Genomic DNA, 16630 nt, shown 5'->3' with positions numbered 1-16630 from the left:
AAATCTTCTTTGAAGGATTCCTTATATTCATATTTATAAGAGTTGTCTTTCTTAAATTGAAACCAACATATGTTTTTTAAAAAGAATCTGTTTATTGTCTGTGTCTGTTTTTCTCATAGTAAGCTGTGTATGGGCAAATGACTTCCAATCTATAAAGCTTTCTAATTCAATGTCGTGGACAATGTAAGACTTGTCTCCTTTCTTCCTTGCACTTCGTGCTATTGTTCTCCAGTTTCCTGACCACAGTGCTTTGCCGACGCGTTTAAACTCTGTTCCAATAGCCGAGTGCATTGAATCGCACTCCATTTCACTATGACCAGGTGTCAAAAATTTAAGGTGAATAATTTTAATATTGTTTATCACTTGAACAGCGTGCATACACATCGCTATGATGTATTTGTTAAGATTTTGACCACCGCAACGATCGTTAAAACATCTTACTTCTTCAATGGTATCTGGAAGTTACTGAAAGTACGAATAAAGAAGGCTGGCAATTTCACAACTACCTCTTCCACCTTGACCCTCATGCCGCATAAAACAATCATCCTGTTTTGTTGATACGTTAAAAATGGTAAAATTGTAGATGGCAAGGCTTCGTTTGTAGAATAAAGCATTATTTGTTGGATCGCTGGGAGAAAGCAAAACCTGCTGTACAGCAAAATTGCAGCTTAGGATTTTATTACCACTTGCAACTGCTCTCTTTGTTAATTAGTTCGGCGTTTTGAGCATCGGTCTTATTATCTATATACTACTTGTATTCGCTTATCATGTCTTCGTGTACATCGACTGTACTATTAAAAGCTGCACATATGCGACATTGATCTTTTCGCGGTCTGTGAAAACTCAGATAAAAATTGTCTTTGATGATGTTTCAATAAGCAGATAGTTTTGCCGTTGACTTTTGTGTTTCTTCGCACCATTTACTGTACATACGGTATATGGTCACAAGGTTTAATGAAGGATCCAAATATTTTCTTTCTGTGTTAGCTCTACAATAATGTGATAGTACACATGGAAAACTTTGAATATGTGCTTTGATTCCATCAGTTAAAACAGGATCTAAAGTAACGGCTTTTTCCCTTTCCTCGACCATCACTGACAGCTATGTTTTGCTTCGATCTCTTCTTCATAGCTATGTCCATAACACATTTATTAATTCCCAAAGTGTTTAAAAACATCGATTTACATACCTTCTTTTTTTCTCCCATAATAGGTAGGAAATAGTTAATTTAGTATTGCCTTCTGGAGTCTTGTTGCGTCGTCTTTGTTTTTTTACTGCCTTTTCCATGTTTACATTTATAAAATCTCGCTAACGTAAGTAGTCCGCTAGTTTATAATATGATTGAAAAATAGTAAGTTTTTCATCTTCGGGTATCATAAAACACTTAAGCCTACACAAATCTCTGCAGGAAGGTTTCATTTGGACAGCCGGTTTAACTACTCCTTTAACTGAAACATATTCCTGACCTTCAAGTCTTCTTTGCTTCCGGATAGTTCTTAGCCAACTGGTTAGTTGCCTTTTCCTTCGTCGAGGTTTATCGGTTTCTGTTGGTCGTTCTTTCATCCCTGCCAATTTTACATTAACACCTGGTATATCGGAGTCTGAACTGCTGCTCTGATCCATCTCCAGAACAATCGCTTGTATCAGAATTATTTGGAAATAAGTCTTTATGCTCTGGTCTCTTTAGGTTAGTGTTTGAACATAAAAATATAGTCAAATGAAAAAATTTTTACAACCATATCTATGTATAAACGATTTATTTATTTTTGAGGTTATAATAAACCACGTTTTAAAAATAAATTATCTTTAAGGTTGTTAAACACGATTCGTTTTTATTTGAGACTTGAAATTTTGTTGTTTATTAAAAGCATTGTGGGAAGAACAAATCCAGATTTACCTCACAAATAAATACATAACCTATCATTCCCATTTAACCCATTTTACGTAAAAATTAACTCAAACTACACTTACCTTCCGCTTGAGGTTCAACTTCACGTGCTAACTGTACCACCTTTTCTCCTCTAGACATCATGTTTACTTATAAAACATAATTAGTATGTCTTAACGTCTTAAATATGTACTAAGTAAATATTTTGAATACACAAATTTGAAATGTTAAAACTAGGTAAGTCGAGATACCCACTTCTTCCAAAACATTCGGATAATATGGTAGTTGCACAAACGTGCTATCTTTAGTTACCTATTTACAACAAGCAAAGAAAGCTGCTCGATATTTTTACCTACTTTTTAAATTGTACCTAATTTTTGTACTGAACGCTAGATGGTATTTGAAATAATATTGTATAGATATCTCAAAATATAAAAATTTTGAGATGCCTAGTTCTTACATGCAGGTGACGATATACACCAATGTATGGATTGTGGCATCCTCGATAAGAACACAGGAATCAGAAATCTGCAAGGAGTTCAAGGACGGCAAGGTGTTCCTGGCTTTGGTTAAATACTTTTCGTGTTAATAAAATATAGCAAGAGTGCCAACTAACGTATTTATTCCAAAACTGTAGTAACAGAGTTAAAACGCTGGCAGATTGGAAAGAATTTCAACCATATAAGAGAGCTGCAAAGTCTTTCTTTTTTCTTTTTTTTCTCTTTCCTCTTACCCTATCAGGTTGTCGGATTTGAGCTAGCTATTTTCATTTACATTTTTCTAGCTATTCCATCTCTTCCATCTCTTCCACTTTTTTCTATTTCCTGCCATTATTTTCAAATCCTCGAGTGATTTTTGTTTAACTTTTCCTGCCTCTACTACTTGCTGTATCCATTTTATTCTTGGTGTGCTTCTTTTTCTTTTACAACGTTTTTTGCTTTATGGACTTTTCTTGTAATTCTGTTGGGTTGCATACTCATGCCATGCATCTAGATGCCCATACTAGTTCATTTGTCTCTTTGCTATATTGGTTCTTGGTTATCCATTCTCCTAATAGTCTCGTTGCTTAATCTATCCCATTTTGTCTTTCCCACTATCCTATTTAGATGTCTCATCTCCATTGCATTTATCTTGTTCTTATGTTTTTCCAGAATTGTCCAGTTTTCACTTGCATAGAGCATAGTAGGTATCACTATTATGTTATATATTTTTATCCTCGTCTCTCGTGTAAGTTCTCTTTTTTAGAGTGTTGAAGCTAACGCATAGAATTCTTTGCCAGGTCCATTTCCACTTCTTATCTTAGTATCCTCTTCTCTATTATTTTCGTATATTTTTTAAAGCATGCCGATGATATATTGCTCTGTATAGTTGTCGCAGTTTATATGTTCTTCTTTTTTGTATACTAGTACGACGATATTGTTCTGTCACTCTTTAGGGATTGTTTGTTTTTACAACGCCCCTTTATATATTTTCCATAGCTGTTTATTCCTTCTTCTTCCATGTATTTCACCATTTCCGATTCAATTTCATCATCTAGATCTGTTTTGCGTATTTTTATGTTTGATAATCCTTCTGTTATTTTTTCTCTACTTATTTGCTCTAGCTCTATGTTTTCTTCGCCTTCATTTATTACATTATCTTGCTTTATTACTTCGGTATCAAAGTTTTTTGTCATAATATTTTTGCCATACCCTAGCTATTTGTTCTGGGTTTATTTGGATTTGCTTTGATGCATCTCTTACTGCGATCATTTTCTTTGGTTTTCTTCCCTTCATGTGTCGTATTGTCGTCTAAAAGTTTTTATTATTTGTTACAGTAGGAAGCAAAAATCCTGGAAATTATCTTTCCATGATTTTGCTTTTACTTGTGTGACAGTCTTTTTTACCGATCGTCCCTGCCTATAATATTTTTCTATCTTTTCCGTTTTAACGTATTTTCCATGAATTTTCTTCTTTTTTATTTCAGCCTCCATTTCTTTATTCCACCATCTTGTCCTTTTCAACTGCTTATTGCATTTTTTGATTTTACAAACTTCAGTTGCTGATTTCTTTAACACTTCACTGTAAGTATTTCATCTTTATCCCATTGTCTATGTTTCTTTTTGGCTTTCTATTTGTCTCAGTATTTTGTCAGTTTCTTGTAAAGTTCTCGCACACTTTCTATCTTGAGTTTACCTGCCTTTACTTTCTTGTACTCTTTTCGTTTTACCTTCAGTTCCGGTTCCTTTTCCGTTAAGATGTTTTGTACGTTTTGTTCTAAGTTTTTCGTATAGACTTAAGCTTTTTGCATTTCTCTCTTCAGTCACAAATGTATATTTGTCTTCAATGATTTGTTCACTGAATGTGTTTCCTATTATCAGATCAATCTTTGAGCAGAATTTTAGCATTTTAATTCCATTTCTATTTCATGTATCTTCCCCATATTGTACAATACATCCTAATTTGCTATTAACGTCCTTACCTACTCTTAAATTCAAATCTCCCAAGATTATTATTTTTTCTCTTGTCTCTCTCAATTTGTCTAATGCATTTTGGAGTTCGTTGTAGAATTATATCTGTGTCTTTTCTTTATTACCTTCTGTTGTTCCGTATATTTGTATTATTCCTGTCGTGTCTTGTAACGATAAGACTACCAAAGAGAATTGAAATTCTATTATAAAAATAATACCTCAATCAACCATTTAGCTTATCGTCTATGCTTCGCCTAGCTCAGTCTCTCAAGTGTGAATTCGTCTTGTCTTAAACTATGAATTAAACAATGAACCCTTAGCTGGTAACAAATAATGTTTAATAAAAATAAAAAAATAATATTTAAGTAGCAAAAATAACCCTGCCAAAGCTTTACAGTAAATAAATTTGGACGATGCTTATGGCATCAATGGGCTGCTTGCTATTATATTTGTGTGGCCTTCCACTTAGTTATTCCATATTATATTTGGTAGATCCAATTGGTCCCAATTAGGTGGTTAGGTCTTCCTGACAGCTGCAGTTATTCCATAACTTCTCCAATAATGCCAATAAACCAAAATACAATAACAGCCTTAATTAGAGAAACATCAAAGGGGATTTACTACCTTGCCATTTTACAAAATTACAATTAAACAAATAGCAGATGGCAAGGATAAAATAAAATATAATTTTTTTGAGCTTAGTTAAATTTTGTTACGTTCCTACATGCACAAGGATTAAAAACGTGGTTTCGAAAGAACTGAGGTTACGAATATTGAAAATGCTGTCAGAATTATAGAATAAAGATTACAATGAAAGTACTTACCCCAAGAGAATTCTGCAGACAATTTTCTCGTTGTCGTGGACCCTCTGCAAGTCAAAATCGACCCTTGAAGGTCTACATAGACCAGTTTGGGAATCTATTGTCGATATCAACTTTCGTTGTTCTATTTTTTATTCTATTATTACTCAAATTAGAAAAAATATTTCCTTACTAACATTACTCTTGTGTTTATCGGAATGATCATGTTATTTCTAAATGTTTGTTAGTTACCCTGGAATTTTTAACATTTTGAGAACTTCACTAGGAAAATTCTTTACATTTCTTCTTCGAGTGTATTTTTCAAAGATATTACCGGATGGACGTAAATGTCATATTTCATCTCTTCACACCTTTTAGTTATTCTGGCGTGAATTATGCGAAGAAGCTTATAGTTAGGCAGATAAATATATAACTATGCTATTGTTAATTGCATATCATTAGTTTAATTATCAACTATTTCAACGTTTTGTAATTAAATGTACTATTTCGTAATTCTCTGGTAAAGCTATATAAATTCTTACTGAAACTCTGTTGGAATTGCTGCTCGTAAGTAATAATTTAATATGTAATATAGTGATTATTGATGTTTGTCATTTCTTCGTAATTGTAAAAATACGCAGACGTGGGAGTATGAAAATATGTCAGCTTAAATATAACTCTTTAAGGACTTCGCATCGACCATGAACCATGATCTCATACACGTTAGGTGCAGCTACAGAAATATCTTAATTGATTCATTAGAGAAAAATTTATCTAACGTAGAATTTTACAAATATTTTTTTCGTTTACTGAGAATTATTTTATTCATTGACTTTGAATAAATTATATGTATTAAGTCTAACTATAATTACAATCTATACAGATATCCAGCTTCTTCTTCTGCTTTCACATTTATCTAGAGATATTACCTGTTTTTCTCTAACATTGTCTTTATTCCATTGCCATATTTTCTAGATGGACTCATGCGTCGTCTTTCTAATGGTGACTCATTTCATACTCTAAATATTATATTTTCTGCTATTACCATTATATTCTTCCTTTCGAAATTGTATCCATTTATTGATATTGTCTACCCTCCACGTGATCTTCTTAGGATTCTAATTTAACTGTATTTCAGGAATTTGCGACCGTTTTGGATTAACGTTAGACACTCGATAGTCGATAGCCAATGGCATATTCTACTGTACAGCAGGAGACTTACGAACGTAAATTGCTCTGGTAATCAAAAAATATCTTCTTCTTTCTCTTTATAAGCAATTCTGCTTGTTCATGGTGACTTATCTCTTGCTATTTTGACGACACGGGTCTCCTCCATTCTGCTTATGTGGTTATTCCATTCTTTTTTTCTAATTCTTCTCAGTACCCTCATCTCTGTCGTTTCCAATAGCCTTTACGTTGTGGATGTCGGGTCTTATTTCTGAGGCATATGTCATTATTGGAAGATCATCAGTGGAAGATCGTGTACAGATGCAATATTCGTTCCATCCCATCTCAGAATTAAAACAATGGTAGTCAGCAAAGAACCAACCAGATGTAAAATAGAAATTGATGGCATCAGTATTGAACAAGTAATGGAAATAAAATACCTGGGAATTACACTGTCTAGCTATGGAGACTTGGGCAAATAAGTGATAGATCAAGTACAAAAAGCAAATAGCCTGACAGTTTAAGATGAAGTCAATAATTTATAAAGTCAGTGTAAGACCAATAATGACATACAATACAAAATAGAAAAAAAAGAATGAAATAATACATAAGCAGAATGGAGAAGACCCGTCAATAGGCAGTAGAAGTATCGGACGACAGTAGCGCAAAAGATGAAGTGACAACCTTCCATAGAGGTATTATTCCGCCAATGAACACGTAGAATTGCTTATAAAGAGGAAATAAAAGAAGAAGAAGAAGATGTCATTATTGGTCTTACACTTTCTTTATAAATTCTTATATATATATATATATATATATATATATATATATATATATATATATATATATATATATATATATATATATATATATATATATATATATACATCGGTTTAGAACGTCTTTCGACGTTGTCCGATACCTAAACACCATCTCTTCCTATTTTCACAGTCGTTTGTTGTTAAATTTCTTTCGCTCATGGACTTGTTTACGCCGTGTTGCCATTCTAATCTGGGTCTTCTTCTTTTCCGCCGACCTATCGGTTGCCATTCTACTACTTTTTTGGGGAGTCTTGTTGCTGACATCCGTTGAACATACCTATACCATCTTAATTATTTCTTCTCTATATCTTGAGTTATATTTCCTTCTATTCCCTTTCTATTCCTTCTATTCCTATTTCAAATATCCTATTTCCTTCTATTCCTTCTATAGTTGTTTTATTACATCATTTCTGATTCGGTCTCGTCTGGAAATACCTAAAGATCTTCTCATTGAATCCATCTCTACTGCTTCTATACGCTTTTTGTTCTTTTCACTAATTCTCCATGTTTCAGCGCCATAAAGAAGAGTAGTTTTAATCATGGTCTCATATATATTAAATTTTCTTCCTTTCGTTATCTCTTTACTCCACAGTATACCATTGAGACATCCTAAGACTTTCTTTGCTTGAGTGATTCGTTTTTCTATTTCCCGTGTATCAGTTCCTGTATTGTCAAAGGCAACACCCAAGTAGTCAGCTCTGACAGCAGGAAATATGTTGTCCGTTTTCGAGGTCTATGTTATCTGACTCGTTTCCAATACAAAGATATTTGGTTTTTGTTGTATTAACATTCATTCCCCAGTCGTTATATTCTTCTATCAGTTTTCTAAGCATATACTGCATGTTTCCCTGTCGGTCGCTAGTACTACCTGGTCATCAGCAAACTGGAGTGTATATATACATTCATTGCTAAGCTCTATACCCATCCTATGCACCTTTCTTTTTCATCTTTCCAATGCTGCTGCAACATATATCTTGAATAAGGTTGGTGAGATACAGCATCCCTGTCGCAAGCCTTTTGTAACCAGGAATTCTTCCGTTAGATATTTTCCTGTTTTTATGTGTGCCTTTGAGTCTCTATATAGTTCTTGTACAGCATTTATCAATGTGTGGTTGATGTTAGATCTTTTCAACGTTGTCCACAATTTTGTTAAGGGGATGTTGTCATATGCTTTTTGCAGGTCTACAAAAGTAATATGAGTTTCTAGATTCTTAGCCGATCTTTTTTCTATTATTTGTTTAAGACCAAATACGTTATCGGTGCATGATCTTCCTGCACGGAACCCGCTTTGTTCTTCCTCTTCATTGTGCTTATATTCTTCCTCGATCATATTCCTCAAAATTCGTCCATACAGTCTGCTCAGGGTGCTGGTTACCGATATGCCTCTATAATTATTACAATTTCTTTTGTCCCCCTTTTTGTGTATTGAGGACATGTATGCCGTTCTCCATTGTTCTGGTACTGGGTGTCCATTTAGGCACTGATTGATCACATAAGTTAATTTTTCAAATAGTTTATGAGTTCCATTCTTAACCATCCTTAATTTACCATTCTTTAGGGTCATTACAGCCTTCCTTACTGTTTCGATGTCTACCCTCGCTTCCTCTCCTTGTATATGTACTGACTGTGTTGGCGAGTTCGCTAGGTATTCTTGTCTTGTCTCTGTCAGCAAGCTGTCATAGTGATCTTTCCATTGTCTTGGTTTTATGGTGTGTATGTGTGCTTTGTCTTTTCCTGTATTTTTTACTGATTGTATAAAATTCCATACCTCTGTACATTGCTTCATTCCGATGTATGTATTGATTTCTTGACATTTCTGATCCCATGTTTTATTCTTTTCTTGTTTTATCATTTTTCGTAGTTGTCTATCGGTTTCTTTGTAAGCTTGATGGTCTTGAGTATTTTTTGTATTTAGCCATTTTAGATGCTGTTCTTTTTTCTGTTTTACCATATATTCGATTTCTTCGTTCCACCATATTTTGTTTTGCTGTGTCCCGAGTGTCTCCTTAGAGGCCTGGTGTAAACTAGCAATAATATTCTTGTCTCTCTATTTCTCGTAGTTTTTCATCCAGTCATCGTTGGTATAGCTGTTTAGTACTATCATTTATAAAACTATTGAAGTTGTACTTCGGAGTGTCCACTGTCTGCAAGTCTTGTTTGTCTTCTAGGTTTTGGTCTCCGTGTATTATCTTAAGTGGGAACAAAATTTTCGATCTTACTAAGTAGTGATCGGATCCACATGTTATTCCTCGGAGAACTCTTACATCATTCCACTGCAATACAGATTTTTGTTTACTAATAATATAATCGATGACTGATTTTAGATTGCGTGTTTGTTGAATCCAAGTATATCTATGTATGTCCTTATGTTTGTAGAATCCATTACTAATTTTTAACTCATAGCTCTCACATAAGTGTATAAGTCTACCGCCATTATCATTGGTTGCCATTTCTCCAAAAGGTCCTACTACTCTACTGTTTTTCTGATATCCCGTTCTACTATTGAAGTCTCCAAGCATAATTATTTCTCTGTTTTTTCCTATGTTGTTAAGTATATCCTCGATTTTTTGAAAGAAATCTTCTTTCACGTTGATTGTTGCATCATCAGAGGGGGCATAAGCGGCTATCATGGTAATCTTGTGCTCATATATGTCTATATTTGCTCTTAGGATATTCTCATCAATTGTTTCCCAGTCTGTGATATTATTCTTAAGTTTTTTCTTTATTAGTATTGATACTCCCCTATAGGCTCTTTTATCTTTCGGGACTCCAGTGAATCTGTGTATATAATTTCCTACCATATCAGTGCCAGTTCCTTTTTTCTTTGTTTTAGTTAGTGCTATAATATCCATTTTCATTTGTTCTAGATCAGGCAAAATGATATCAATCTTTTGTTTTATGACCTGTATATTCCATGTACCAATATTCATAATCCGTTTTCTTAGCTTTGGTCGTTTCCTTAAAAACCCATCTAAAGTTCCGAGGCTTTGTTTAGGCTTTTTGGTATGTTAAAATTTTGACGAGTATTGGAGAACCAGTCCAATGCCACAACCCCCAACCTGGAGGACCGGGTAATTTGTGATCAAGGTTTTCTTCCTCTAGCCTTTGACGATCCAACGACTATAACTACAAGGCAGTAGCTTGATTCTATACAAACCCTAAAATCAAAGGTTGCCACTTCCGCCCTCCATGCCGTAGTGAAGATATTCTTCCCCGCCACGAATGCCGTTGTGGACTTCATCCGTAACCCTGGACAAGGGACCCTAAACAGGTACTAGTTTCCCAGGCCAGGAAACACCTGGAATCTGTGAAAGGCAGGGATTGATTCATTTTCCCTGATAGGACTATCCAATGGACTATCCAATGGAGTTCCTACCCGTTACCTGCCTTTATAAATTCTTATTTTCATTAATTCGTTAATGTATCTGTTTCGCCATATAGTGTTATTAAGACATCCTGTCAGTCTATTTGCTTTTTGTACTTTTTTGTCCAGGTCTCCATAGCTGGACAGTTTAATTCCCAGTTATTTTAATTTCATTACTTGTTCAATATTGATGCCATCAATTTCTATTTTCCATCTGGTTGATTTTTTGCTGACTACTATTGTTTTAGTTTTCTGAGATGAGATTTTCATATTAAATTCTTTTGCTCTTATGTTAAATCTGTGGACCAGTCTTTGCAGACTATCTTTAACTTGGGCTATCAATATGGCGTCGTCTGCGTAACAGAGCATTTTTATTTCTTTGTTTCCCATTCAGTATCCTCTTCCTTTGTTAACGCTTTTGATGATTTCATCCATGACTAAATTGAAGAGCATGGGTCACAATGAATCCCCTTGTATTATTCCGCTGCCTATTTCTATAGGTTCTGTAAGTTGTCCATCTAATCTTACTTCCATTTTGTTGTTTTGGTAGATGTTTTCGATAGTTTTTATAATATTCTTAGGAACTTCTCTATTATACAGAAGATAGAGTCCATCTTTTAGTCTTACTATGTCAAACGCTTTCTTTAGGTCAATCAGACGAGGAACTGCTGGTCTATTATACTCTAGTAATTTCTCAGTAATTTGCTTTATAACGAATAGTGAAACGAATAATGAAAATATAAAACAACTAATTCCCAAATGGAATTAAAAAAAATCCTTTTATAATCTTTTTTTACAGTACCTATTAATGAGAAGTTATTTTCAGTAAATCCTTTGGATACAATTCATTTGCACGGCCCATTGTAAATGGGAAAAATGCGGAAATGTTTGTTTGCCTAGCAGTTATACCTTTTTTACTTACCATTAATGACAGTTTCATGTTAACAATGTCATGAAAAGATTTAGATTTTTGTAACATATTTGTATTTTCTATTCACTTGCAAAATATTTGTTACAACTAAATTAGTTATTACCTAAAATTTAATTTGGTTTTAATCAGTGACCTACGAGGGATTAATACAAGCCTAGATATTTATTGAATCCTTCGTAGCATCTACTTGGGTTTTTGACCATTTGGAGAAACTTACCTTACTTTAGCGATACTCCCAAACCAGTTGCAAATTAATGGTACCCTAATAAGTTTGTCATACGGGTATTAATAGATATTTCTGGTTGAAAAGAGTTTGTTTGTGTATTGACAGCGAAAATGACAAGACTTGTTTTAGATATAAGTGAAGTAATATTTAATTTGCGAAAATCGGCTGATTATTACAACATGAAAACGGGGATGTCTGTAAAATGGTTGAAAGAAAAACTGCTTCCAAGTTTACATGAACCATTTATTATAGGTATTGTGATCTCGGATCGAAATTAACTCTAAAACCGTATTTCTGGGATATTTAAATTTTCCTTCCTTTTTAATCTTTAAATCTTTTAAATATATATAGTAAAAATATAGTAATAATCTTAAAACGTTTACGAACCCAGCATTAAGGGGGGAGGGTAAAGTTAAACCAGTGGACATTTTCGTATTTACATATGATTCGGCTATGTATTAATTATTCATAAAAAGGTTTTAAGCATGTGTGACGTAAGACTAATTAGTTGGTAAATTATCACAGATTTTCGGTTATTATTTTTTAGGGATATATCACAGGTAACAAGAAATATATATGTCTTCACTACATATTCCCATCTCTTGTGTAATTATGGTTATTCCTCATGTATTGCTATCAATAATAGAAAATGTATCGAATCAATCCCTATTGGCACAAAACAGCTCATCCGGAAAATTGTCCATCTACAGCTACTTGCATAAAAAATCGGCAATCTACAAATCATTTCAGTATAATGAGTTGCCTACGCATTGAGGAAAGGCGACAAATTATTGTCGGTCTAGCACCATATTACACATTCTGAAAAGTCAGGGACGGATCCGACATTTAATAATAATAAAATTATTCGTTTCTTTCGAGTATTTTAATAATTATTAAAATCTACAGTTTTGTCAACAAATACATAGCGCAATAAGCAAATACTAATTACGTTATGTATTTATTCATCAATGTTTCACTCCAGTTTTTTTAGATTTTAGGCAGTAGCTTTTCTTTTACTGGTTTTTTGAAGAGTTCTCACATCAAATCATTTTTCATCAAATGTTGCTATGAGTGTGATATCGGTTAGTGGAACATGAGCAATATAGAAAAAAAAAATAAAAAAATACCTTAAAATTTGACCTGCGATACATCTACATTTATATTTTAATAGTGAGATATAGTTTGATCTGGTAAACACCTTGTGTAATTTAGATTGCAATTTTGTGGGCACACTTTATCAAAAGAATATATCAAAAATATGAGGTATACATTTGTTTTTCTTTAAGGGTTTCTTGGTTTCTCTGTACAATTCTGAGAAAGTATTGAATTGTAGGGGGTTTTTAAGCAAAATATGAGTAATTTATAAGTAAGTTTTAGTTAGTTTTTATTCTTGCAGGGGGAATCTTTCTTAAGATCGTCACACCATATCATCCAAGGTCTTCTCCTATACCGTGTACTCTCATGGTCATCAATGCATGATCTACCTCAATCTCTTTTCATGTTTATGCAAGATTTACTATTAGCTTTGTAATATCTCTCAATATCATAAATTTTTTAATTCAGTCACTTTTTTAAATCTTTTATAAGACTGTGTCTTAGCACTAAAAATTTTTAATGAACTGATTTCTGAAGTAAAGCCAAAAAACGGTAGAACAATTGAGCAGTAAGGTCTTCTTCACTTTACAATTCTTACTAAATCCTTTTACAAGAATGAAATTAGACTTTTGCATTAAATTCTAGAATAAATGTTTCTCCTGGTTGTGACTCTATTCAATAAGTCGATAACATAAAGCCAACACAAATCAGTTGACGTGCTTCATCTTCCATATTCTTTTTTGTTGTCGTTGTCTAATAGTTGCATCAAGAGCTAGTTCAACCCACCAACAAAATGTTTAACATCAACATTATCGAGATCTTCATATTACAACTAATGAATATATGTTCATTATGGGTGAATTTAACGCCCGTGTTTGTGATGACGTGGTACCAGGGATAAAAAAACGATATAACGAGAATGTCACAAATAAAACCTGTGATCTTCTGACCATAATAATAAACTTTTTTTCCTTCCCTTAAGAGAGCCACTTCCTTCCAAGTTTCATTTCATAACTGTGGATGCCTGTCCATTGGCGAATATTACGAAGCCATGACATCTTTTTCGTCCTAGACTTGTCTTAGCCTCTCTTTTCTTCTAATACTAGTGGCTGAAAAGTGCATCGTTCTCCTCATAATATGTGCCCTACATATGAAGTCTTCGTACTTTTTACATAATCAAAAAGTGTCCTATCCTGGAGGTCTGCTCTTCTTACTACTTCCTCCTTAGTGACTTTGTCCTTCCATTACATTTAAGAACTTCAAGTTTGTTAATGTATCTGCCAAACGTTACACTTAAGCATCTTGTATCTAAAGTTAAAATCAAACTTGCGATCTGTCAGACATTTGCTATTGATCCCAAAAAAGGTTTTCTGGCTTGTTCTACTCTGTTCTTTATTTCATTCTCAGGGTTTAAACTATCGTTGGGATAATTTCTTCTTCACCTATACATATCTTTGCATTTGGGTAATGATTTGTACCTACAATCGTTGTTGTTGTCTTCTTGATAGTTATTTTCAAACTCAAAGCTGCACTTATAAGAGTAGGATCATTCAAAAGACATTGAAGATCTTCGATGTTACCTGCCACTACCGTTGTATCATCATTGTTAATAAATGTGTGCCGTTTACTTTAGTACCCTTATAATAGTCTGCCACTGCTTTTACGAATGCGTTTTCTACGTATAAGTTAAACAACATTGAAGAAAGTGTACAATCTTGCCTTACTCCCTTTTTTATTGAGAAATCTTCCTATGATAAAGTGACAACTATTTGTGGAACGTCATAAGGACATAAGTCCGAGCACATGTCTCTGGCTCCCGTAGAAGTGGAATCCTTGGACGACGACATATTTTCTGACACTACGTCAGTGCGTACTAGTCCTCTAACCAAGGATACTCCAAGAATATTTTCGCCAATATTCACAAGAATTCCACAAAAGAATTGTATAACGGTTCCTGTCACCGTGCATCACAATGCAAAAACATGACGGCTTGCTTTCTTGTTTTTAATTGCCAAAAGCAGAGCTATCTCAACTAAATTCCATACCTTTTTTATTTCTTATAGAATTTTTAATTAAACTGTGTTGTTATATATTGATAGTTTTTTTCGTTGCCATGATATTTGTTATATTAAGTAAGCATTTGTTATTTTAGTGTCTTTAAAATTAGTCATATCTATTTTCCCTTTTTATTTTTATGAAATGATTCATGTATCAAACCATTTACTGTGGTGTACTTGATTTTACTAATACTGTGTATTACAAAATATCCGAAAAATTTGTAAAAATGACAAAATAGTAGATTTATTTTTTCGTACAATAACTACTATCTTACCGGCCGCTCTGGATTGTTTCTCTCTCTCTCTCTCTTCTTTTCGTATAAGCCGGTCGCGACATCTCTGGGGGTTCTCGTCTGCTTTACTGAGGGTCAGAAATATATGTATAAATCGGTTCTTACATCTGTTAATTTTTACATCTCACTATTTACAGTTTCACTGTTATTGATTAACAGCATACTTAGTTGACGATAATACGCGGTTAACTTGAATTCGTCTGGTGTGATTATTTACTATGAGTAACTAGGATTACATCTGTTTAATTACAATTAAGGATTGACTAATAATCTATTATTATTGACTTGACTATTGATCCCTTGCCTAGCTACTTTTATATTATATCAATTTGTGACGTATCGCCTCGTTACTGGGGTAATTGTTGTTAATATTATTGTGCTTAGTTTGTAAGGTTCCGCTTTGCTGCAACGAATGTGTTTTTATAACAGACTCGCATATGTTATACAATGTGTGGTCTAGATTTCTCATTGCCCTAAGAAAATTTGGTAAATAACTATCAGATTATTAGCTCTTGTATCCTTAGCATCCAATCCCAACTCTTGTAGATGTTTTATCATCAGTTCGTGTTTACGTTATCAAATGATTTCTCATAATCAATAAAGCAGAGAACATGACATCCTTTCTTTGATCTAAACAATTCCGTATTAATATTTGCATACTAAAGATTGACTCTCTCGTGATAAGTCCATTTTTGAAACCAAACTTACTCCAGCCACTGACTTTTTCACATTTCTTAAATATAATGTGTGTAGTATTTTCAAGAAAATTTTAAAAAGTGACTCATTAGGCTTATTACCCCGTGGCCCGTACAGGCTCATATCGTAAATATCGTATCGTTGAATAAATTAGCTGTGTATATTTTTCAGGTATTAAGTATATCGAGAGCATCCATTATTAGTTCATGTTGGTCATTATGTATACCAGTGACTTGATTTCTGCTAAAGATCTTAGCAATGTCCTTAATTTTCTTGTGGAGATTAAAGCTGATGTTTAGTTTATATAGGTTTTCAGCTTCAGTGAAATTTTGCTGTCTATATTTCGGTACACTACTGGGTTCTGCCTGATCTTATGCTGCCTGCGTTGTTTCATCATCTCTAATAAATTTCTTCTGTATTGTGACGGGTAGTTATTTTAGACAGCACACTCAGTAAAACTCAGGTTTAATTAAAATAAATATATATTTGAAAGAAATAGATAACAAAATTATTTTCGAGTGGCTATGTACATAATAATTTAAATGCCTATATTACGGCGACGGGTCGGCGCTCAGCTCGGCGACCCACTGTTTAATACCTGTGAAAAATAAAATACAATTAATGTAATAAAACTGAAACGACCATTACGGTGGTGAGTTAATACACACTCGGCGAAGAAAAGGAAGGACGAGTTAGAGGTGGATGGACTGGTCAACATTCGGTCAGGTAACCAGCAGGAAGTGACTAATCAACACATAGCCACGGAAAAGAATAGGTCTGTCTCAAATAAACACTCCAAGAACGGGTAAGGAACTGCCACTATACGAGAACTCCAGCAAAAG

Source organism: Diabrotica undecimpunctata, chromosome 7 (assembly GCF_040954645.1).
Source record: "Diabrotica undecimpunctata isolate CICGRU chromosome 7, icDiaUnde3, whole genome shotgun sequence".
NCBI classification, from domain to species: domain Eukaryota; kingdom Metazoa; phylum Arthropoda; class Insecta; order Coleoptera; family Chrysomelidae; genus Diabrotica; species Diabrotica undecimpunctata.
Note: the sequence above shows the minus strand (reverse complement) of the source record.